Source organism: Pleurodeles waltl, chromosome 11, assembly GCF_031143425.1.
Source record: "Pleurodeles waltl isolate 20211129_DDA chromosome 11, aPleWal1.hap1.20221129, whole genome shotgun sequence".
Taxonomy (NCBI): Eukaryota; Metazoa; Chordata; class Amphibia; order Caudata; family Salamandridae; genus Pleurodeles; species Pleurodeles waltl.
In genome coordinates, this window is record NC_090450.1 from 140,835,184 (window position 1) to 140,854,770 (window position 19,587).

At 45.2% G+C, this 19,587-nt stretch overlaps 1 protein-coding gene and 1 long non-coding RNA gene across 2 annotated transcripts in view; one reads left to right on the plus strand and one right to left on the minus strand.

Moving 5' to 3' along the window:
- The window catches only part of LEKR1 (leucine, glutamate and lysine rich 1), a 543,246-nt gene that overhangs the window by 395,895 nt on the left and 127,764 nt on the right, over window positions 1–19,587 (minus strand). The window lies entirely within an intron of this gene.
- Window positions 14,118–19,587, plus strand: part of LOC138265509 (uncharacterized) — a 72,692-nt gene continuing 67,222 nt past the window's right edge. The window contains exons 1-2 of the long non-coding RNA XR_011199370.1: window positions 14,118–14,293; window positions 16,338–16,438. This is a non-coding gene — a long non-coding RNA (uncharacterized lncRNA). The remainder of the gene's footprint in view (window positions 14,294–16,337; window positions 16,439–19,587) is intronic.

Below are 19,587 nucleotides of genomic sequence, written 5' to 3' on the forward strand. Positions count from 1 at the left end.
AAGGGTAAGTAACGTATTCTTCTATGAGATACTTCTAACCACACATCCCTCGCATTGCAAATTGATACCAAAGAAGACCCCACCCAGGATGTGGTCCTGAGGCATCGACATCACAACAGGAAATCCTGCAGGACCAAGCAGGCAAAATAACCCTCCTTCCAGGCCTGAAAATCAATACAGTTGTGCCAAGGTGAAAGTATGGTTCAATTCCCACATAACAGCCTAGCAGGTGCTCTAAACAGGGAAGTTCTGAGCCAGCGCTGAAGTTGCAGCCTTTCCCTGTTGAAACAAGCAACAAACCTGACCCAAAATCCTCTATTTTTCTGTTGGTTGGATGATCCTCACCCCAACAAACTGGTTGATAAATGAGTGTCATTTAAGGTTGCTCGATGGGCATCATCTGTGGCCTCTTCTTTTTTTATGTGTCCTGTCAGCTCTAGTGGCCCCACTGCCACCCGACAGCCTTATACGACAACTTTAAATCAGCCACTGTGTCAGCATGAGTGTTGGAGGAAGCACCTCTAGATGGCTGAAGCAAGACCCTAGCCAGGCAGAACCCACCACTTCTGTCAACGGTGGATGATTACACTTACTGTATAACCGGTGCTCACCCTTGGGTAACTTGCCACAGAGCAGTCAGGCTCATCACAGAGGCAATGAATAAAGCAAAAACACAGCACTTCCCCTCCACAACCACGCTGCATAGCACAAATGAGACTTCACACACAGCGTGTGTATAAAAAGACTGTATTCAACACACCTTGTAAACACAGTACAGGTATAATGTAACACTTGGCCTATGCTCCAATTTGCGATGGAAGTCATGATATGAGGCATTACACACTACTACTATATGTACACATGAGAAAAACAGTACAATCCCTCTCGCACCCAAATAAGGTGCCAAACGTTGTCAGCATAAGACCAGTCTTAGAATTCCCCACAATCAATGTAACACATAAATTCAGGGTGCACTCCAGTTCCCAACGTTAGCAGCAAAATGCACATACAAGGTTTACAGCACTGCAGCAGAAGCTGCACTAGTAAGCTGTAATGGCAACTTAAGAACTCCCTGACAGGATAAACGTGACCAGCAGCACCACGGTACTGTCTTCGCATTCACCCGCACTCAGCCCCACACATTCACTCTGCACTGCCATACACACTTACTCGTATGCACTCACTTCTGGCACCCTAATGCGGTGCCCTGATATCCGGATAGTGGATGCCACTGTGTTTGCAAGCTTCCTGGGTCCCAAACCGCCCTTGACACTCGGAGTTGCACACGACAAGTTACTAGGCCCGCACCTCCTGTACCAGGCGATGCCACCTATGGGGCACGGAGACTCGAGTGACCCCAGACAGTTATGATTCCACGTGAAAAATGCTCAATACTGTATCTCCACAAAAAAGGGGGCACAATGTCAGAGGTCTGCTGATATGAGACACTCATTCACAAGCCATTTCAGCGTGCAGTGGTCCCCAGGATAAAGGGCCACTCAACTGAAGTGCGCGCCAGACAATACCAGTCTCCAGAAACAATACTAAGGCTACGCTAATGCCGCTGCTGCCAGATGAAGTCCAGCATATGATGCAGAGGCAGCAGAGGGCACAGTTCTCCAGATATTACCGGCCATCGCTGTATGCCCCTCTCAGGAGGTCTTTGATGTCCCTGAGACCTCCTCAGCGAACAGGGAGCAAGCCAACCTGCCCTTGGAGAGTTACCCTTCGGAATGCTACACAGCAGCAGACGATCAGCCCCAGGCCAGTCTCCAAGCAGGAAGAGGAGCGCAGAGCTACTCCTCAGACAGTTATCCTCCTGGGAACAACAAATTTCTCTGGCAGTTTGCCAATGTGGTCCAACAGCACCTGTCCTGCATCACCGTAAAGGTTATTCTCCGTTGCAGTCCCCTAGTTATACTAGATAGTTCCCTTGAAGTAGGGGGGAGGTTCAAAAGGTTCTCCTTTGAACCACAGATGTTTTCCCTAAATTTCGTCCCAGTCCGCCATGAGGCTCTGGAAAGCAGATCTTTATAGTTAGTGGGGCCATGCTCTGGCTCAGAGGCCAAGTGTCAAAAATCTCTCCCCAGATCTAGCCATCCGAAATGGAATCTGTTGTTCTGGACGCCCAAGTTTTATAGCGATCGCCTAGGGACTGCACAGATGTTCTCTACCCCCAGAACCTGTAGAATTAAGCCAAATTTATAAGACACCAGAACCACTTCAGAACCTAGAAATGCCCACTTCCCAGAAGTGGCATTTCTAGGGTATTGGTGACAAAACCACCTTTACCATTAGAAGGCGTTTGTCATCATGAGTCAAGTGAGACTAAACATCATGAGGCTGCTCCCCTGCAATCCACAATTGCAGCGACCCTTAATAAGACACATTCTCCCATGTTTCCAGCGCTCATAGGTAGTGTGAACATGCATCGGTGTTTAGCACTCCCTGGGCACATATGCCCTGGAGCACACCAATGCCCACGGGGTCATGTGGGCCACTTTAGTTAAAGCCACCGCAAAAGTGTACAAGCGAGCATACCGGCCTGCTCTATCAGGCTCGGTTACTATATTAAGGTACCTGTGTTCAAATGTGCACACTCTGGCCAGCTCCCGTACCTACATAGGAAAACCACCAGTATGAAAGTTGCGCACCCAGGCGAGTGAAACTAGTTGCCACTTACCCATGGCAACACCCAGGTGCAAGTATGCACACACTGGCAAGTTGTGCAGTCTCATTTAAGCATATGAAGCCCTGGTGCTAGAAGGCACCTTGAGGCCAGCTATGCCAAACTCCCCACATATATGAGCTCCCACGTGCACAAGGGCATGGAGATGCTCCCTGGGCCTGGCTTACTATATGATCTGGCGCCCCTTAACTAGGTTGCCCCTATTGGCAATCTGTGCCAGTCGCAACATACCTGAAATCGCCCAATGTGTAAATGTGCACCCACTGGTTTGGTATGCAGGCTCAGTACCTTTGAAGGCCCTATGGCAACCTGGGCACTTCCATGACAGGACCCCTACATGTTGATCAGCGCCACTGCCCATACAGGTCCGACCCCCCCATTTAGGTAGGAGACACCCATATGGGGGTGCTCCCCTGCCCGGACATGGTACCCCTTTATATGTCCGCCCTGCCCTCTGCCTACCACTAGCCCTGACATCAGGGCCCTCCAGGGAAAACATTGGCCCCCGCATCGGGACTGCCACCCTGAGCGCAGGTGCGCTAGCGCCCCTGCAGGCCTCATCCATAGGTTAACAGGGTCACCTAGGCGGTGGTACACCCAGCGCATGTTTCCCTAGTAGCCAGGGCCATACCCACCCTGGGTATGTGGTATACTTGTCTCTCTGAGCACACCAGGGTACAGCATCTCAACCATGTCCTTACCCGCCCCTTCCTATCATAGGTAGGACAGGCATGTCCACTTTCCCAATACCATACAGTGGGGAAGTACCCAGAGTCCTAAGGTCACACACAGAGAGGCAAAGACTGAGAGAAAAAAAGTTTAAGGAAAATACCCTCAGTAGAGCCAAATCCAACAACGAGAAACCTAAAGTCGACAGAAAAATTGTGTTAAGAAATAGACACCACCTCAAAGAGAAGATCTTCCAGCAGGAGCAAAAACCGCATTGTAAGAGCGTGTTCTGTGTCCAGTGGTGTATTAATAGCCCCCACAGCCCCTCTGGTGTGTGGGAGGAGGAGAGGCTTCAGCTCTAACAGGGGACTCCATCAGCACAGTGCACGGGCAGCGGGCCCCTGGCCTGAAAGCTCCTGACTGGGCCAGGGGAGGGGGATGCGTGGAAGGCCTCCATATACTTTGCGGAGGGACCCCATCAATTTTGTCCTATGAGTCATGCTTGTAGTGTCCAGGTTTGCACATAATATCAGCTTCTTTCAGCCTGGGCTTTTCATTTGGCAAGGACTCAGTTTCACCTCATGAGGAGACACTCCACTGAGCTATGTTTGAAACGTGCTCACGTTTACCTAAATAATGAATAATACACCATGCAACTTTGGATCAGGAATTTAGGCTGATTCAAATATAGGAAATTACTTTTTGTTGGTTTTCCTAAATTGTGTGGCCGATAGCCCCCCTCGGGACGTGTATCAAAAATAGGACGCTATCCCTAAAACCAAAGACTTTCTTTGAGACCCTGTGGGAAAGCTTTCTCTCTCTCCCTTCGTTTTTGTACATGAATAATTGGGGAGCTGGCCCATATGAGTGCAAATCTAAACGTTTTTTAGATTGCACAGATTGCTTCATGGGTGACAGGTTGCCTGCACAACAGTATGCATTAAATCTTACATTTCTCTTTGTATGTACCTAATAGTGTATTTGTGCAAAATGTATTTTAATTGACCCAGGAATGTGCTATGAGTGTCTATAGGGCTCAATCGATTGAGTGTTCCTTTGATCGGACTTGTCTAAACAGGAATCACAAATTTCCAAAAAAGGTCTTGTTTGCTGTGTTTTCACAATCATTGGGGTCCAAACTCCCCTGTTTAAAGGACCCTGCGCCCACCCCTTATAAAGAGGTGTTTTTGTTTGATTAGACAAAAAAGGGAACATATACTCTGCTCAAATTAACACATACTAATACTGTACTCATATTTCCTTATACTAATCCACCACTAATTCCTCTTGGGTTCCGTAGTAGCATGCTACTCGCTCGAAAAGTGCTTTGACGCTTTGCCAGGGGTAGTAAGTGCTATATAAAAATTATTACAATTACAGGTGGAGGAGTGTATGGTGAGGGGTCAATGCATTATCTGTTGCTATCGGCAGAGCAAAATTCATACAAGGTCAGTCTAGTAGGAACGCACCAGCGGGAGCCCAAATGGAGGCCCGATGGTGCACCGGCAGAAACCAAACCCCTGTATAGGGTTGCAGCAAGGCCTCCTTGAAGGATGCAGTTTACTGCAGAGTCGAAGATGGCTAAAGGAACATGGGGCACAACAGCTAGAGAATTGGTGTCGGATGCTGAAACTAAAAACATCTCTTTTAAGTACCCACTGTGCGGCCTCTCTCTGGTGAGCGAGCATAAAGAAGGTGAAGAGAGTTGCTTGTATCTTGTGTTTTCTATTCAATGTGCCTCTTGATTTTGTCTTGGACCTGGTGAACAGGAATGGTACCAGGATAGGCCCATTGCGACTGACTTTTTTCTCGTGCTTTGCAGCATACAGTTTAGTGTCTTGTTCCCTGATTGCCTTTGGATACATCACAGAGCATATGCACAGGACTTAGAATCATGGTTGAGGCTGGGGAACCAAAAGCAGATGTTTTGCGAATGCATGTCAAACATCTACTTGTGGCACGCACCAAATTGTTTGAATGATTTAGTTTTTGGGTGGATGGGGTTGGCATCCTTGCTATCGGATCCACTTTGAAGAGCCAAAGGAACTGGAACTGGCATCATCATGGAGGTATTGGGCATAAATGCAGCGCTGTGTCATGTCTCGAGGTGGGACAGAGTTGCAGTGGAAGCATTGCTCCCACCTGGCAACATGCATGAGCTGCTTCCAGAAACAGAGTGACACCAGGGTGATTCTCAAGGGCAGTTAGAAGTATCCATCAGAAGTAGATCCTCTGCATACTTGGTACTTTCCCTTCCTTCAGCGTAGAAAGGTTGAACTAAAGACTGCAAATATACCCTTTACTAGTTTGCGAAGCGCAGAGCCTAGAAGAAGCCCCACTTTGCTGCACTGCCTTGCTTGGAACAAGAACTATTGGACAGATATGAGAGGAGAGGAGTTGTGCTGACCTTAATGACGAGCACAAGACCCAGATGACTGAGTCCGGCACAGAGGAAAGCTGAAGGAGATGATCCACCCAGAACACGAGGACTTGCACCCCTTGGCCTTAATTAAATCTTTGAACCATCTCTGCAACATCTAAATTAAAAGGTGAATAAGAGTATGTGAAGCCTTTATGCTTTATGCTTTTAGCAAGTTTGAACTGGTCCTTGCCCTACCTCGTGTACAGCAGCCCTACAATCTGGGTCCGTGACTACTGGAGAAGTGTGAGGACCTCAGTAGGGTGCATAGTTACTTTATAGCTTTATGGGTATGGGTATCACAATGCCCTACTAAGGATGCAAGGTTAAGTTTTATCCTAGACCCTTGGAATGTGCCATGATGGTTAGAGCTGGTCACCCTGTGTCTGAAACAGCTGGAACCGTAGACCTATGACATAAAGTTATGAAGTTATTACCCTTTAAATGCATAGTAGCACCCTAACCATAACCAGCTTGCTCTATTTTCTTGGCTTGGGGTAAACCAGTCTGGTGGGTGCCCACGATAAATGTGTGTCTCCACCACTGGTAAGTCCAGACCGCTATAAGGAGGTAACAGTTCGTAAAACATGAGACTCTTGTTGTGCCAGCAAGGAAATGGCAATCTATCAGTCGCGGCTCGTGTAAATTTAAAACGGGTGGGGCGGCACTTGGGGGGGGGGGGATTAAATACAAAGTAATACAATTTAAAAAAAAAACACTTACCTGCGCTCCCGCGCAGCTCCTCTGCCTCCTCCGTCTTATGCAGCAGGCACAGGCTCCCAGCCTGCCCTGCACCAATCCTGACGTGGCTTGGAGCAGCGTTAGGATTGGCTGGGAGCGCCCAGCCACGGTGCTCCCAGGCAGACTGGGAGCCCGTCTAGTCTCTCTCCAGCCCAGCTGGAGAGAGCCCTGTGTGCATGTGTGTTTGGTCAGCCCGAGGGGGCCTGCCAAACACACATACGCTCTGAGGGGGAGTGCTGAGCAATCCCCCACAATGCACGCCACCCCTGTGGCCCCGCCCCTTTCCCCAAAAAAAGTTCATAAACACAGTTTATGATTGTTTTTTGGGAAAAGGTTTGCAGCTGCAGCTGCTGGCGGGGGAGGATGGAAAGACGCTCCTCCGTCCCTATGGAGGAGCCGTCCCTGCAATCTATCCTTTAATACCCGTTAGCACCATGAACATTAACTAGGGACGTTTTTGACTTCCATTGGTTCCACCGGTTCATTAGCATCCCACTAACTACACCCTATCCTGTAGCTTTCTGAAGTAGAAAAACACAAATTCTAGAATTTTAAAATATGTTGTTCTCTTCCTTTCTATCAGCCAGTATCATCCCTTTTGGGATTTGGGATCCAGTTCACTTTAGCTCCTTGTCTACCAGTTTTGGGCAAGTTCAGTGAGGCACTGGCTCAGGTTTACCAATTTACCCCCTTGAGCCATGGGCTGAAAAAGAATCTATGGCAAAGGCCAGGCATATCCATAGCTCATTACTCTGGTGTTACAATTACAACTTAGTGATAGAGCTGCAATTGAAAATTCTTTACTGGTCCCTAGAATGTATCAGAGGATGGATTTTAAAAGAATGTGTTATTTGTGACTAGTTTAAAAGGGAAACCATTTGCACTGCAGATATCATGTCCCAAGTGCCATGTTTTCTAGGTTACAAAAACCATTTCTGGGATCCCAATGCAGCTCTAGAAAAGTGTAGTATATCCATTTTTCCTATAGTTCATCAGTTAAACTATGAAACTATGAAAGAGAACTTGGGGCCAGATGTATGATATTGTTTTGCGACTTGCAATTTGTGATCCTTTAGGGAATCGCAATTTGCGATTCGTAAAACAAAATGTACAAAAGTGTAAAGCACACTGTTTGCGTTTCCCAATGGGGTCACAAATGACCTACCTCATCAATATTAATGAGGTAGGTCACAATTTGCGACCCCATTGGGAATGGCCGTACTCACAAGGATGGTGGCCACTAAGGGACAGCAGACCACCATGTCCATGACTGCTTTTTAAATAAAGGTTTTTGTTTTTTAATGCATCCCATTTTCCATGGGACCACTGCCTGCCCTGAAAAAAGTTTTGTGCCCCCATTCACAAAAGGGAACTTGAGGTTGGGGGTAGCTGCAAATGTTTTGAGACAGCATTCAGGGCAGCAAAACATTCATACATGCCAGTGCCATTTGGTTTTGGGAAGGGACGCCCTAAACACCTCCCTTCCTAATACCGAATCGCAAAAGCAAAATGCGATTCGGTAACAAGTTGTCAAATCGCGTTTTGCTTTTTGTACATGGGCCGTTTGCGACCAGTAAAATGGTTCAGACATCTGACCCTTGGTTTTTAAACTGATTTTTCAAAAACCTAACACCTACTACAGCAAACCTTGACTGCAAGAATGCAGTAGTAGCAAGGGCCCTTGGTTACCAATGGGTAAAGACCACCACAGAGCTGCCCAATAACAGGACACAAACCTGACGTTAAAAAAATGAATTACCTTTGCTGCATCTCATTGAGGAGATACTGAAGCACCAGGACTTAGGAACCCTTTTAGTTACACTAGAACTGTGGCACAGAAGGCATTTCAAGCCTGAAGTGGTGCCATCCCTGAGAAGAGGTGGTCGCAGTTTGTTCAAATAATCATAGGTTTCCAACATCACCCCCTTCCCACACTTCACGTCTTTGCATTTTGTAGACGTGTTCCTTTGTTACAAGGATACTATAACTACTAAGACATAATTGCATAGAAATTAAAGTGGTAGATTTTAGCAAGAACTGTTGGATTATCATCATCACTCATCGGTCCTCATTATAAATGGCCTCATTAATTGCAATACGTACAGTAACTACTCTCCCCTCACATATCACATTTAGGAGTTTGGTGTCTAACAGGGTACTGCCACAGTCTTCCCCAGATAAATTTCAGCAGAAATGTATTGGTTAAATAATGCCTAAAATTATTAGGAAGTGCAGATGTTGGTGTGTAAAGCGCCAAAATCTGCATATCATTGCCCTGATTTGGGGGCAGAAACGCCTAACTGGGAGTTATTTGTCAGTCTCAATAAATTCTGAATCAGTGGAGTTGGATTTTATTGGGTCCGATAAATATCAGCCCACACACTTAGGGCCACTAGCACTACCTACAGGACAGACCTAAGCATGACTAGATGATGTGCTCTCATCTGACATAGCAACTTTCGGACTGTACCCCTTGCCCGCCTACCATCCATCAGCGATTACCTGTTGTTAGACATTGTCCTGCTGCAGGTCACCCTGTCCCCCAAAATGCACAAAGCTATAAGGCCCCGAGCTGTATACAACTCGGTGTCCCCTGATAAACAACAGCCGGTGTTCACCTGAGCCAAATATCTACTCTACTCCAAAGCATGTCACACAGTGGTTGAGAGGCCATCGCAGAACCTCACAGGAGGCACATTACCCATTGCTCCGTGAAGTGCACTTTCTATTGCTCCCCTGATGCAGATTTTCCAGTATTCTCTCTTATATGTGCCATCCTCCCTTGAGGTATATTCCTCATGGCCCACTGGGGCATTACGTGTCCTGTTTTGCTCCCCTGAAATACACCAGCCTAAACGCCACCTCTGTACATCAATCACGCTGTGCTCTTCTTTTGTACAAAACCCTGTGCCCCGCTGATGCACATCACCTTGTGCAAACCTCTCTGGTTTTCAGATTCTTTGGGTGAATACCCACATCCGGGCCACAGTTCCTACTTTGTAATCTGGCACTTCCAGTCATGCAATTGTAATGGAGCAAACATCTAAACATATTGACTTTCTTAATGTAGTAAACTGTAAGCACAAAAAAATTTAAAATGGCCATGGTTATCCCAATATTACGATTTCAAGTTTGGCGCCAGACGCGTGTCTGACTCACGCCTCATACTCCTGCTACTGCGATAGCAGGAGTCTCTTGAATCTGGCCTCTGCTACCTATTTTTCTCTATGCTTTGTTCTGCAATAACAGGCTTAGACGTTACAAATGGGGTGATGCCGCGGTATTCGGTATCGAACCTGAAGGTAATGAGCCTGGAGGCGTAATGGACTGGCCTAGCTGGTTAGGAGTACAGGAGGAAGTCAGAGCTGAACTCAAACTCACCAACAGTTGTGTCAAGTCCATGTGGTTAAAGGTAGTTTGATACTACCTCAGTAACATATTGCCCCTCATCCCTAGAATGATAGCCCAACTCACGGCATCACTGAGATGGGCCTTACCTTACTCAGTTCCCATCATGGAGGAATAAGAGTGGGGTAAGGACGATCAAGTGGAAGAATATTCAAGAGGAAGAACCTTCAAAAAGAAACCAAATGATACTAAGCATTAAAAAACAAACCAAATCATACTAAACAGCAAAGGGACCGGTACAAGAGCACTGGGCCTTTGCGAAACACGGAGGAAACGAGTGTATGCAGAAAAGTTGAGCCTGCAAACACAAGGCCAGGCAGATTATTGTTGCGAACCGCAATTTACACCTAAAGAAACACTCAGTCCACTACATTAGCAATCCACTTCTAGGCTAAGCCGAAGAACAACCACCACAGGCCTGGGTAATGGGAATGTGATTTCTGTGGGAGCCCCTCCTAAAACTTTAGACAGAATGCAGCATGCAGAAAGTGTGTCAACTGCACTGACCCCCGGATTATCCAGACAATCACACCAGTCCTGTTAATATGAACTACACTGATTTCTGTTGAGAGAGACATTTATTTTCAAAGATATGGTGAAAACAAACAAAATCTTGCATTAGGGTTCGCCAGGCATTCTACAAGCAAGATTAAGTTGGCATAACCCTCTCATGCAATAGGTCCCATCCATTACAGGCAGTTAAACATATTGAAATACTGTACTTTTATATGTGGGCATAGGGCTTTCTTTATTCACTACATGCACCATGCAGAATGCCTTAGCTCTGGAATTAAAAGCTCAAAGATGTCTGACTAGATTTCGAAAACACTTGAAAGCATGGCTTCTCATTCAGAAGACAAGCTCAGCTTGACTCCTTGTCAACTGTAAGGCAAGCATGTTGTTTTATGTTTCAGTCATTGTTTTTTTTTACCACCAGCTTCTCTTGAGCTTCATAGACAATCCTTTTTAGGTAGCAGCCTACCCAACAGCACAGCTGTCTGGTTTGCTAAAGACATCTTAGGCACTTTCAGAAAGTTGCCCTAGGAATGCTTTCCGATTGTTGATTACCACTGGATTTGTGGATCGTAACACACACTTTCTGGCTTTCCATTTGATGGCTTTATTTGCTTTAGGCTGTCCAGGTTTAGTTTCCCCCTCCCATTGCCTAAACTGTGTTTTCTGTATTCTTCCACAAACACTATTTCTGTTAACAGGCCTGTAAATCTAGTTCTTATCTTGTCACATTTGCTGTACATTCAAACATGGAAATTAAATATCATGCACAGTCTTTCAAGGCACTTATTTACTTTCCTTTCCCTGACATCTATGTGAGAGGAAATATGTGACAATCTTGCTGGATACTGAGGGTAGTAAAGAGGTTTTTTTCTAGTACAAAACAACATTTAAATGAACTGTGTAAGAATTTCAGAATGTATCAGAATTATGAACGCACAAATGAGGCACATTTTTGGTTATTTCTGAAGTGAGTTGGAAACAAATACTTTAATATGGTCAAAACGAATCATTAAACTAGGTGATGCAATTTCTACACATTTTTGTCTGTGCACTGTATAGTTTTAGTAGTAAAACTGTATGTCTGTGCAAATGTAATGGTCATTTCAATTGAAAATGTGTTGTCTGTAATGGCAGTGCGCTACCACACCATGAATACTTCACTCTACGCTCCTCCACTCTGCACCACACCATACCAGTGCGCTCTAGTCTGCACCACTCCATTTTACACCACTCCATGGCACTACACTCTGCACCACTTCACTGTACGTCACTGCACTCTATGCCACTTCATGCTATACCTCTCTACTTTACCCTGTACCTCTCTACTCTATGTCAATGCACTCTTGCCACTGTACTCTACACCACTGCACTCTTCAGCCTTGCACTCTACACCACTCCAGTGTAGGCCACACCAATCTACTCTGCACAACTCCATTCTACGCCACTGCACTCTATTCCAATACACTCTAAGCTAATGCACTTTACTTTGTAACACTCAACTCTGTGCCAAACCACTATATGTCACTCTAATCTACTCTGCACCACTCCACTCTATGCCACTGCACTCTACCCCATGTCACTCTATGCCACTCTAAGCAACTGCACTCTACCCTGCACCACTCCACGACACTTCACTGTACTCTCAAATAATCTACTCTAAACCAGTCTACTTTTAACCACTGCATTCTACGCCAATGCATTCTACACAACTTCACTCTTTGTCACTGCCCTCTTCGCCACTACTCTCTACACCACTCAACTCCACTCTACACCACTGCATTCTGACACTTTGCTCTGCAACACTGCATTCTCCTCCAATGAACTCTACTCCACTCTGCACTACTCCACTCTACACCACTGCACTATGCCACTCAACTCTACTCTGCACTCTATGACACTCAATTCTGCTCTAAACCATTGCCCTCTGCATCACTCAACTCTACGCCACACCACTCTGCACTACTCTAAGCCACTCTGCTCTACGTCACTGCACTCTGCGCCACTCCACTCTACTATGCACCACTGCACCATATAGTTCTGCATTGTTTGCCACTGAATTCAATGCCACTGCACTCAGTCACAGCACTCTAAGCCACTATACTCTTCCACAGTACTCCAATGCGCTCTACACCAGTCTACTTTACGCCAATCCCCGTGTGTGCCACTCTATGCAACTCCACACTATGCCACTCCAATACACAACACTTTCTGCCACTCCACTCTACAACACTCTGATCCACTCTGCAACATTGCACTCTGCAACATTCCCGCCACTTCCCTTTATGCCACTAGGTTGTAGCCATGCAGAACAGCAGCCAAGCTGGTGAACAATATGGCTAAAACACATTGGCAGAGCCAACAGCTCTTGCATAGGCGAGACCCATTGATTTTGCCAATGCTTGTTAGTGACTGCCAACAAATAACCTTACCTGTCTACTTTAAGAGCGGATATGGACAGCGCAGCCTCACTATCTGCACTCGCCCAGTCCCCCTCTGCTGATGGCTGCTCTGCCAAGGTTATTGTCTATAGAGCTCTTCTCAAAGTGCAAGCCTTTGGCTCTGCCGACTTCCCCAGCGAGCTGTCGATAGTTTCCCGGTCATTTAAAGAATTGTGTTACTAAGTGCCAAGAAGCCCCGTGGTAGTGGGCTCAACAAATAAAGTTAACAACATAACACTGTAAGTGAGCATATTTTACAGCAAACATCACCCCTCAGTCTCCAGCACGATCACCCACCAACGCAGGCACAACATAGGCACGCACGATACTGCCTTTACAGTGCAGGGTCTGGTGAGACCCCATCAGACGGACTGTATTAACACTGCTGGTAGAGGGTCAGAGGATCTGCGGCTCCTCTATAACCCCCCTCCCCCCACCCCCGCCCACACCCCCTCAATTCCACCCCACCTGCCGCCTGCAGAGACAATTCAGACATATATCATCAACTCCACATGGTTCTGAACAACGGGCTGCATGCAAGGTCCATCTCCCTAGGGACCCTGGCACAAAACCCTGCATGGTGGAAAAGCCTACAGACATAAGGTCTGAACTAAAGCGCCCAGACTGCAAGTAACTGGTGAAGTATGCACACATACCACCGCTTGCCGGAAGTAATCGATTCAAACTTACCAAGCTAAAACACAGAAGAACATGCTTTGCAGAGCACGGTTCCATAATCAGGGCAGAATGGGCTGAAATTTGGAAACAAGAGTAATGTACTACAGTAAACGTGGTTGAAGCAAGGGGGCGCAAGAGAGCTTGCAAGTCTCCCATCACAACGTATGCTTAAAAAAAAAAAAACTAATTTCCAGTTCACGCAGTTGTTGCCAGTAAATTGACAATCACGGGGAAGCTGATTGTAGGACCAGAGAGAAAACAAAGCATCAGGTGAATGTTTGAAGAACAGATTGACCCAAAAGTGTCACAACCGACAAGAGCTGTAAAAGGTCACTTCAGGGTCACCCAGTAATACCATGTCTCCGAAATGTAAACAGGCACGTTAATCCTCACAGAAGAAGTCAAGTCGAACTTTGTGTTTAATAAAATGTAAGAGCTCAATTAAAAAAGATTTCGGTGTACTTGTGTTTTTATCACTACTCACAGAATCTATCTTCATCTCACATTTATTCTAGCGATGAAACGCAACATTTAAATAAACAAGGGGAGCTGTGTCTTGTACTGCAGCATTACTATATCGCTAACAATCCCTATGTGGGCCGCTGGAGCGCTTGCCTTCTTGAGAAGCACACTACACTGTGTAACGTGTTTGGAAGGATTTTGTCTGTTTTGACCTAAGGTCAGCCAATGAGGGAAGGCAGCAGTCCCAACCCTCCTGGGACATTGAGGCTGAAGGTAAGTGTGTGTGTGTGTGATGTTTTAAAATGAATGTTTGGTGCGTGCGTGCATGTTTGAATGTTATGGGTGTTAATGGATGTGCGTGCATGCGTGCGTGCGTGCGTGTGTGAGTGTGTGTGTGATGTTTTAAAATGAATGTTTGGTTCGTGCGTGCATATTTGAATGGTATGAGTGTTGTTAATGGATGTGCGTGTGTGTGTGAAAGAATGAGTGTGTGTGAACTTTTAAAATGAATGTTTGGTGTGTGTGTGCATGTTTGAATGTTATGGGTGTTAATGGATGTGCGTGCGTGCGTGTGTGAGTGTGTGTGTGATGTTTTAAAATGAATGTTTGGTGCGTGCGTGCGTGCGTGCATATTTGAATGGTATGAGTGTTGTTAATGGATGTGCGTGTGTGTGTGAAAGAATGAGTGAGTGTGAACTTTTAAAATGAATGTTTGGTGTGTGTGTGCATGTTTGAATGTTATGAGTGTTGTTAATGGATGTGCGTGTGTGTGTGAAAGAATGAGTGTGTGTGAACTTTTAAAATGAATGTTTGGTGCGTGCGTGCATATTTGAATGGTATGAGTGTTGTTAATGGATGTGCGTGTGTGTGTGAAAGAATGAGTGTGTGTGAACTTTTAAAATGAATGTTTGGTGTGTGTGTGCATGTTTGAATGTTATGAGTGTTGTTAATGGATGTATATGCGTGCGTGCGTGCGTGCGTGTCTGTGTGTGAAAGAATGAGTGAGTGTGTGTGTGTGTGTGCTTCCCGCCCGCCCCCCTCCCTCCTAAAGCTGCCGGCCGCCACTGCTTGTAAGTATACAGGTCCTTTTCCTTGAGAGGCTCCATGGACAATGTAGAGTGCCTTGAACTTTGCACTTCTAGCTATAGGTAGCCACTGGAGAGAATGCAGGACTGGAGTAATGAATTGTCTCGTAGGAAGGCTGCAAAGAAGCCGGCAGCATTTTGGATGAGTTGTATTTTGATGTGCATATGGCACAAAGGCAGTCATCAGGTTGTGAATTGTAGTGGTCTTAAGGGTTATCTTTTTTTTAATTGATTTGAGTGTCATCTACCTAGTTGTAAAGGGTGAGGTTGTATGTTTTAATCAGATTTGGTAAGGGTATTAAGTAAATGTTGAATAATAGAGGTGATATGATGGACCCCTGAGAAACACCACAGTGTTGTGAAAGGGTGTAGGTAGACTACTCACTGTTTGTGAGAATAGAAGCAATCAATTTAGAGCATTTTCATTGATTCCGAGGAGGTAGAGTCTTTGCAGTAGCATGTGGCGGTGGACAGTCTCAAATGAAGCTGATAAATCCAGAGGTTACAATGTAGTTACTCCATTTTTGTAGACTGTGAATTTTAAATCTTCTCAGGTAGATGTAACAGCTGCCTCAGTACCTCTGCCTAGTCTGAAAGCAGAATGTTGGTCTGACAGTAAGCCAGACTGTTTGGTAAGGTTAGAGAGTTGAGTAAACACTGCTCTCTAAAGCCTTGTTTCCAAAGAATGGTCTACCTGATTCAGGCCTGTAGTTGCTAGATCAAATGGGTCAAGGGTTTTCTTTCTGAAGAAAGGTCTAATTTAGGAGTTTTTCAGAAAAGGTGGGAATGGGCCTAGTTTCAAGGACTTGCTGAGCAAGCATCTGGCTACATCCCTTGCACAGGTTGAGCAAAAAATATCTTTAAAATGTTTTGGTGGTGCTGGGTCTGAAGGTAATCCTGTTGGGTCTGGCTGCAATGATAATATTGAGGAAATCTTTTTGTGACAGGATATTGAAAGAATGCATTGACTGATATTAGTTGGTCTCTTTCTGTGGCCCTTAGGTCATGGTTTGTGGTGTTGTCTCCATTGTCCTACAGGTAATGTTCAATCTGTTGAATTGTTTAGATTAGGTCTTAGAAGATGTTATCTCTGTGGCATACTGGAACGTGCATTTCTTTTAGAATTTTACAGAGTTCTTTAGAACTCGGTTTTTAACACCACGTGGTACACTACAAAGTTAGAGTCATACATGGTTACCATATCGGTTTTTACTTCATTTTATTGATCCTAGGTTAGAAAAGTGCCTCCCTGACTCCTGGGTGCAGGCTCGCTCTCCATCAAACAATGGCTTTGAAGAGCATGGCGATGTCCTATGATGAAGCAATACACCTGGTAAGTGGGTAAGAACATCTCGTCAAACTTTTTGTGTGTGTCAAAAATGACTACACTCACAAAGAGAAAACATTAAGAAACTTTTTTTGTGAAACAACATGTCGCAATATCTCTAAACACAGGTGTTGCAGCATGCGCTGTATAATGAATTTTAGGAATATGAAAAACGTGAATAATTATTATTTGCAACCCCTTGTGATTGGATACAAACACAGGGATGACAATCTGCAATGGAACAGCAGACTACCATCCCTGAGTTTGCATTCCCAAATGGGAAACTTACTTGTATTCGTTAACTCCTTAACTGCTGAGGCGCCCCCTATTCCACCCCCGACACCCGCATCCTAGTACGGAGCCTCTTTTATGTTTGAGACACGTAACACTTATGTCTTCATAACTTTCATTTCCAGAAAAGGTATCCAAGCCAAATTTGAATCCTTTTGTCCCACATATTGGGTTACCCACTGTCTGTAGATTCCCCTGGAGGGAACCAAGAAAATAACCAAACTACAGAAAAAATGTAGGTTTAAAAAAATAAAATGTGGGACAAGTGCTCTGCAAGAAATATATGTTTTTTCATCAACACAGCAACAACATTAGGTTTGCAATATCAAGATGGCCCTATTCTAAGCTCGTGACAAAAGGTAGAATTCTTAATACAAACATTTTCCCCACTAAATTTTTTGCATTTTTCCAAGTGGTAGCTGATTTTTCCAGTTTTTGGTGGTTTCTACCCACTTGCAGTTTGTAGTGAAAACAGGCATAAACCAGGGGAGGCTTCTCCACTAAGGCGGAGGAGCGTAGCCCCAATGTTTTTTCCAAAAAGGAAAAATAAAATGATAATAACGTACATTACGTAATTAACATTTTATTTTTCCTTGTAGGGCGAGGCAGGGCTGGAGGAAGGGGGCCCGAGGAGGGCTTTGTGCACATAGAGGCAGCATGTCTTTTTGGCCGACTGTGTTCGGCAGGCCCAAAAGACATGCACACTTTGCATGTTCTCTACCAGACTGTATAGCACAGACGGGTAGAGAACATGCGCACTTTGCATATTCTCTACCAGGCTGTATAGCAAAGCCGGGTAGAGAACAAGCACAGGCCCCATTCCCAGTCTGAGCGGCAAAGCAAGCCACTCAGACCAATCACAACGCTGCTTACAGCATCGTTGTAATTAGCTGGGTGCCTGTGTAGCCGGGAAGAGGACAGAGGGGAGACAAACGTGTTTCCCTTTCAAGGTAAGTGTTTTTTTGCGCCCTGTCCCTCCCCGTCACTCCTGTTCAGTGGCAGCCGCCACTGGTATAAACGATAAATGTGAAAAGTAATATATTGCAGAAAAAAGACAACATTTGGAAATCAGCAATAGGTCATGTCTGTAGACTGCTCAACATGTTCCCAAAGGAACTAATCACTTTATTGGAAAAATAGTGAAAATAAGTAGGAGGAAAGTAAAATAAGTAATAACGTATACAACTGTAATTTTTGCCCATCCCCTTTGCATTGACTAACAGCTTCTTCAATACTCTTCAAGGTCTTCTGATGTGTCTCATCTGGGCGGGGAGCAGACCGTGCATCAGATGGCAAACTTTGGCAATGCTTTATGAACGTGGCAGCTTCGGGGATATGTGACTGCATTGTTTAGCGGCCCAATCTCACTTCACCTACCATTGGTATCACCAGGATGCCAGGGTTCCATACCTTTCGCCGGAGAGAGCGTGGGAACCCGACCTGCCACTCCGCTCCCTAGGGGACTCCCCTGAGACCCTACAGATATACAAACTCTCTCTACAACAAGTTGGGCATGGTTTCAATTGCGACGGTACTTGGGTGACCTGACTCTATACTCCCTTCACATACCCCTTCCCAATAACCCTTGGTTACCACTCATGCAGGAACATTTAGTGCAACAGACATTTGCCACCCTTCAACTGTGCGTGGTTGGTGACCTATTCGTAAACGGTATACTGAAACCTCCGACTGAAATTACTGCAGGTGCACATCTAACATCCATGAATAGATTCATACTTCATCGTTTACAAAGCCCTATTCACTTCACCTTGCCAGTTTACCCCAAAGATTGATTGTCCCCCTCTGTCCATGGTCATTGCTATCCAGGACAGTAGCAGATTGATATCTTGTCTCACTCTTTTGCACTACGACCCATTGGCCTGGAAAAATCTAGAGTAGCATGGGATCGGGTCTTGGGACACGCTATTCCTGATAAGACCTAGTACTAATGCTGTTCACAAAATACACTAATCATCAATAACCACAGGCTCAAACTTCTGCACTTCACATTTTTACACCGCGCTTACACAACACCTAAAGCACTTGCCAAACTAGACCCCACAAGGCTTCATCACTGCCAAAAATGTAAAATAGATCACACTGACTTTGCACATTTAACCTGCCATTGTCATGTCACTGCATTGTACATGGGGGAAAACTTCTCCAAAATATCTATCATGCTTGGCCATACTTTAGACCCATGCCCTGGGACAGCCCTTTTGGGGTATGTCAAATCCTTGAGCCCTGACAAGTGACAGTTTGCAGCAATTGCTTTACTACTGGCTAAGAAACAAATAGCACTTTGCTGGGGCAGTTCTCGTATCCCAACTAGCACTGCCTGGCTACAAGATATGACTTTGTGTGACACTAAAAGTGATCTATATGCTTTCCTGAAATCTATTACCTCCAGACTGAAAGACACCTGGCAGATGCTCCAAGATTATCTCTTGACACTGAACTCAGAAGTCAAACACACTAACAATGACTGATATGTCACTGATTTCAACTTTATACTTTACGTAATATGAATAGAATTTAGCAGATACATCATTGTACAAATGTCCTCTACTCTATAAGTCTCCATCTGATTGGCTTTATGTGGCTTCTTTTATCACATTCCTCTTCACCTGCAGTTCTCCCCATCTTTCTGTATGGAGTGTTGTAGATCTTTGATGGCTGTGTAGCCTGTTTGTTTTATTCAAAATGATAAAGGTTTTAAAAAACAAACTGTAATTTTTGCCTCAAAGCCCAATTTACAAAAGTAATATAGAGTTACCTTCTGCTTTTGAGAATATACTGTGTTGCTGGTTTCCAAAAGCACGTGATACCTAGAGCAAATAACTGATCTGCAGGGAATAATGATT